Here is a 7,170-nt window from a genome sequence, read left to right as displayed (position 1 = left end):
TCTACCTGAAATGTAATAGCTTAATAATACTCAAGAGGATATATGTTGTGCTTATGTACGCGAGCATATCTAGCTACGTTTCAATCATGTGGTGATGTGGTATGAGATTATCTTACTGCGAAAATATAGAAGTGAAATATTGCCACACAAGTTTCGAACTTGAAACCTCCAAGAAAACACACAAGAGCCTTCCCCACCTGAACCAACTCATGCTTTTGACATTACTTCGCTAAACATATTTATATTTGTATATAGATTAAATATTTTTATAAATAACATATATAATCGGTTCGGTTTCTATCGGTTTTACCAAACCCAAAAACCGAACCCAAATCGGAATTATCGGTTTTCAAAAAATCTAAACCCAAACCGTCGGTTTATGCTTTCGGTTTTGTCGGTTTTTCGATTTCCAGGTTCGGTTTTGCACACCCCTAGTGTTATTTATATATTTTGTGTTGGTCATATATTTATCATGAAAGGTATATTATAAAGTTATAAATTTATTTTCGTTTTCCTTTCAACTCGAAAACAACTAAATTTTCTATTTTTTCATCCATTGCTTTTGAACTCCAAAACACGAAAATACAATTTCTTTTCATTCTCTTTCCTTTCTTTTCTTTTATTGTTTCTCTACCTTTCTTTTCTATCTCCTTTGCTAAAACTCACAAACTATAATAGTTTGACAATTTTTTACGTTTACCTATTGATAACAATATTAGAATTTTTTTTTTTGATAAAATAGATGTTTTTCAAAATTTTATTTACCAAATATGTGTATTTTCAAAAATATAATAGGCGTAGTTTTAAAATTATATAGTTTTTAATTATTTAATTTATTTTTACTATTTTTAATATATATTTTATGAATTTTTTAAAAACATTTTTCTATTAATGTTTATCAAACTCTTTTATAAACACAATTCTTATTTTTTTTTTTTTTTATGTCTCGTTTTATAAACAAATGTTTTATAATATGCGCATATACAGATAGTCAAAACATACGATTAGATTGTTGATTGAGCAAATTTGTTGTGTTGTACGTTAAAATATAGATATCATATGCTTGATTCTATTTTTTGGACTCTTTTTTACTTTTTAGTCTATACAACATCAAGATTTAGATATTGGGTCATTTCTAAATTAATGTGTCACGTCCACATAATACAAGAAGTAATCAACCATTTTTCAAGTCATTAAGAATAGATTTTACCTGTTTGACTATTTGTACATGCACATATAGTTTAAATATTTTTAATAAACATATCATAAAATGTGTGTGTTATTATTATTATTTATTATTATTTATTATTTTTATGAAACGAGATGTAATTAAAAAAATTAAGAAGGTGTTTAATAAAAAGTTTGATAAACATTAATAGAAAACTGTTTTTAAAAAATCAAAAAAATTATATTTTAAAAACAGTAAAAATAGACAAATTAAAAGTATGTAACTTTGAAACTATATCTGTTTGATAAATATTTGAACTATACCTATTTGATAAATAAAATTTTAAAAAACAACTATTTAGTAATTTAAAAAAAAAAAAAACTATTTACTAGCATTTCCAAAATATTGAAATAACTAACTTAGATTTATCAAATTGCTATTTATCATGATTAGTTTTACAAAACATCCGGATGAGGCATCTTCATGTTCAATTGCAGTAATATTATAATTGGTTTACCAAAATACTTTAGTTTTTGGAATGATTGTGATATTTTTTTTTCAAAGGTAAAAGTATCCAAGTAGTTGGGTAAAGGTTTTGACTCAAAATTAGTGAATATTGAATGCTATTTGCAAACCTTTGTGTTGAAAACCCATCATTATAAGCATCTTTTAAATATCTTCACATTTGTCTCCATTCATATTTCACCTCAATACATATACCTCTTTGATTCCTCCGTTAAAATCAACAGTTGTTTGATCTTTCCAAAGCAAAATACTAACAATGGGCAAACCTATCACCCAACCCTCCCTCAAAATCTCCAAAAAAGAACCAAACCATCAATTCAACAGCCGTGTAAAAGTTCTAAAACCAAAGGTTTACATAACTCACTCATCAAACTTCAAGACCCTCGTTCAAAAGGTCACAGGCAACGGTTCTTCATCTTCATCCATCTCTTCTTTCTCTCCTCCTACCACTATGGCTATGGTGTCAACACAACCACCTCAAGTGATCCATATTGATGACTATGGTAGCCCTGATCATAGTCTAGATCTTAGCACCGATCATAGTTTGGATAACACGTTCATGTCGTTTGATTACAGTTATTGTTCATCTGAAGATTTAGGGTTTTCATCAAACGTCTCTTCTTTCTCTCCTCCTTCCGCTATGCATGTGGTTTCATCAGAACCGACTCAAGTGATCCATATTGATGACCATGATAGCCTAGACCCCAATTCAAATAGCACATATATAGCGTCTGATTATAGTTATTGTTCGACTGAAGAGTTAGGAGTACAGTGGCCTCAAGATCATGGCCTGGACTATGTGGATGAGATTCAACTCAAGAACCTTGAGTCTTGGCTCCTAGACTTTGATCAATCTTCATATATCCACGATGAACCATTTGTGCCCATGAACACGTACGAGTATGGCTACAACTTATCGTCCATCATCTGATTCACGATCGCGTATATATATGTGTATATATATCATGTTGTAAATCTTGTTAATATTACTCGCTTGTATATGACTGTGTATTCTCTCTCTCATGTTAATTATTCAATATTCATTGTATTTATTTAATTGAAAATTACAAACTCGATACATTATAAATTCAAAAGCTCCTGCTACTATTTCCGATCAATAATCTTGTTTTAATTTTTCTTAGATGTATATATTATTCAATTAGTTTGGCTATGCATGTAAATTGATATTCAAAATCTACATATGTGTTAGAGTTGATGATTGATTTAGATTATAATTAGCTTTCTTCATATACAAATACCTTATATTAAATAATGTTTGATTTAGATTATAAATTACTGTTATCAGTACGTTATATCCTTATTTTTTTAATAAGTATAAAAAATGTGCAGATTTGTGCATTATTCTTGAATATGGTTTCTAATGAAATAGATATTTTACATTCATATCTTATGCAAGCAAATATGGACACAAAAACGTCGTAATCAATCTATATACAGTTAGGTCTCAACTTGTTCAAATAGTTAGAATTTAAGAGATTGACTTATGTCGTAAGCTCAACATTTTTTGCTTCACTTAAATATATTAACCACATGTACACTAAATTGTTTTAATGTAGATCTTATATTATCATCCATCAATAAGTAATTAAATTACTCAGTTTTAACTTAACATAACACCACATTAATATATAAAAGAAACATTTGATTTTGAAGGGAAAATGTCACCTTGAAGGTCACATTCGTGACAATATCTAGCTTGATGTATATTTAAATATTATCTTTCAATTCTAATCACCTGAAGGCGATATCGCATTGTATTAAAAGTTAACGTCTCGCAATATATTATACAATAACAATCTAATAGCCTTATTAAATTATATTCTAAACCAGTTGTTACAATTCTTTTAGGAGAGATAAATTATATTTTTCATATTATAGATGTGTATATTTTTTATAATAAAGTAAAAAAAGTATATAAAATTAAGTAATTCAGAGTTAGTTTCGCAATCCCTCTCCTCGTAAAATTATTTAGTGAGATAGGTTTTAACTCTATATTATAATCATAGACCCAAACAATTTCCTCTTTAAAACTGTATTTGTAAAGTAAATATTTAATTATATATGTTACAAATTTATTATAAAGTAAATCACCTAGAGAACTTTTAGCTATGGTTGCCCAAAAAGCAACACGTATCGGTAAATGTCACCACTGTATCAACAACGCAATAGAATGGTTCATCCAATCGGTTAGGCTCCAAGCATGTCACACTCCTAATGTTTTGGCTCTTAGTTGTCTCTCAGTTTTCATCATGTAGAACGACGCCGTAACGTTTTACATTGCAGCTATAAAACCCCATTCATACGGACTTAAAATACTCTAAAGATTCCCTAATTTGGCTCATAGCTGTATATTTTAATCTGAAGTTTTCGTCTATAATTATTTATGCAAAATACATATTCTAAAAACATTTTAACATGGCAACAAGAACAGAATTGCATGTTCATACAATTCTATTGTACCATTCAATGGCCATTAAACTCTACACTCTCTCTCCTCTATATTATATTCACATTTAATCTATTAAACCCTCACACAACTCTCATTGTGGATGACCTAAGCATTACCTTAATATATACAAAAACATAGTTTTTCGTTTTTTTAAAATTTTTAAGAAGCTATTTTTATCTAAAAATGATTTTAAATATACCAAAATTCATGATTTGTTATTCTCTACAAATAGACATTCATATTGATATAGTTTTAAGATAAAATAATTTTTTTTTTTATTTTCAGCTATCGTTATTCATAAGTGAATAAACATGAATAAAGTTTTTACTACAGTACATTCGTTATTCACTTATGAATAAAAACTATAATTATTATTATTATTTTTTTACAATTTAAGTATCATTCATATATGAATATAGTATATACTAAACATAATATATTCATATTTAAATATTAGACGATGTATTCACTTGTGAATATTACATAGTATATTCACTTGTGAATGTTAGATGGTATATTCACTTATGAATATTAGATGATATTTTCATATGTGAATATTATATAGTATTACATGATATATCAAATGAGAATAGTACATAGTATATTCATTTGTGAATATTAGATCGTATATTCACTTATGAATAATAGTTGGTATATTCATATATGAATATTAAAAGGTGTTTTCAGAAATATATATAATTTTTATATGTTATTCACATATGAATAATATACATACTTGCATATTTGTTTTGTGTTTTAATAATCACATATTGATTCAGGTGAGAAAACATATTCATATGTGAATATAACGTAGTAATTTAGTTTATGCATTTTATCAAACAGTCGGAGTGCATAAAAGTTAACTTTTTTAAAAATGTGATAAATATGATACTTTGACTATTTAAATCTTACAAAATAGTAGATTGGTAGAGAAATATATGAAAATTTTCAAACAAAAAATGATTTGAACTTTTTCTAACCTTAATTTTAATGTTTTATTTGATGAACGATGTTGATATGAATCATACGAATTGAATTTTTTGTTGATTATCGATGATGTTGTTCTAATGATGCTGGGAGTATAATTAATCGTAGATGTTGAAGATATGCTCGTATTCAAGCAGAATTGAAGGTTGGATTGAAAGAGCAAAAAACGAATGAATTTCAACTGTTATCTAATTTTCTACACTTACGTATTTGTGATTGAAGGCTATTATATTATATTTACAAGTTTGACACCGTGTCCTTTATGTTTAGAGGCTAATTAAATGAGTGGCTGAGAATGATTCCCCCATTCTCAACCTTTTTTATTTTCTCAATTGAACCCACCATATATATATATATATATATATATATATATATATATATATATATATATATATATATATATATATATATATATATATATATATATATATATATATATCAAGGTTTTAAAAAACGCTTGACGTTAGCTAGTCGGTGGACTGGGGTCAAGAAATTAATCGGCTAGGCGGATTTTTATCGGGGAATTAATCGGGGACCATTAATTGCTAATTTGTTGAATTTTAAAAAATTAAATATGACTAATATTATATCAAAGTTCGTAAATGCCACTAATATGATAACAAAACAGGTTAATATGATTAATAAAAAGGTTTAGGTCATTTGTGGTCACTTAACTTTTGGTTTTGTGCTCATTTGGTCACTTAACTCTTTTTAAGTTTTAAAAGGTCATCAAACTTTTGACTTTGTGCCCATTTAGTCACTTAACTTTTGGTTTGATCACATTTAGTCACTTAACTTTTAGATTTGTGCTCATTTAGTCACATAACTTTTAAATTTATGCTCATTTAGTCATTAAACTTTTGAAAAAATTTAAAAGTTTAATGACTAAATGAACATAATTTTAAAAGTTAAGTGACTAAATGTGACCAAACCAAAAGTTAAGTGACTAAATGAGCACAAAACCAAAATTTTGATGACCTTTTAAAACTTAAAAAGAGTTAAGTGACCAAATGAGCACAAAACCAAAAGTTAAGTGACCAAAAATGACCTAAACCCTTAATAAAACACTAATCATGCCTCAAATAGTGTCTATTGAAATAAAACTTCTTAAAAATGTTAAAATTTCATTGTTTTATAATGCTTCACCCATTATGTATGTATGGATTAATCAGTATATATCACTGTTGTAAAAATCCTTACTAGGTCCCGATTAATCGCTAGGCGCTACTTGACCGATTAGAGGGCGCCTATATATATATATATATATATATATATATATATATATATATATATATATATATATATATATATATATATATATATATATATATAGAGTGATTTTAGGAGTTTTCATATATTTCCATTGTGTGCATTTTTTTGACATGAAGCTTTTTATACTACTTATTTAACCTGGAAAAAATAAAATATTAATCAAGTTGAGTCAAAATTACGATATTTTTTATATTTGCTCACATTTACCAATTATATTTGCTCACGTTTACCAATCACATATTCATATCTACTCTAATAAATAAGGATATTTTTGCCACATGTCACATTCTCACTCATTTTGCCACATGTCACGTTTACCAATCACATATTCATAAAAGTTTAATGACTAAATGAACATAATTTTAAAAGTTAAGTGACTAAATGTGACCAAACCAAAAGTTAAGTGACTAAATGAGCACAAAACCAAAATTTTGATGACCTTTTAAAACTTAAAAAGAGTTAAGTGACCAAATGAGCACAAAACCAAAAGTTAAGTGACCAAAAATGACCTAAACCCTTAATAAAACACTAATCATGCCTCAAATAGTGTCTATTGAAATAAAACTTCTTAAAAATGTTAAAATTTCATTGTTTTATAATGCTTCACCCATTATGTATGTATGGATTAATCAGTATATATCACTGTTGTAAAAATCCTTACTAGGTCCCGATTAATCGCTAGGCGCTACTTGACCGATTAGAGGGCGCCTATATATATATATATATATATATATATATATATATATAT

The sequence above is a fragment of the Lactuca serriola genome, chromosome 8 (genome assembly GCF_051521515.1).
Source record: "Lactuca serriola cultivar US96UC23 chromosome 8, Lser_US96UC23_V15, whole genome shotgun sequence".
In the NCBI taxonomy this organism is placed as follows: domain Eukaryota; kingdom Viridiplantae; phylum Streptophyta; class Magnoliopsida; order Asterales; family Asteraceae; genus Lactuca; species Lactuca serriola.
This window is presented reverse-complemented; position numbering follows the sequence as displayed.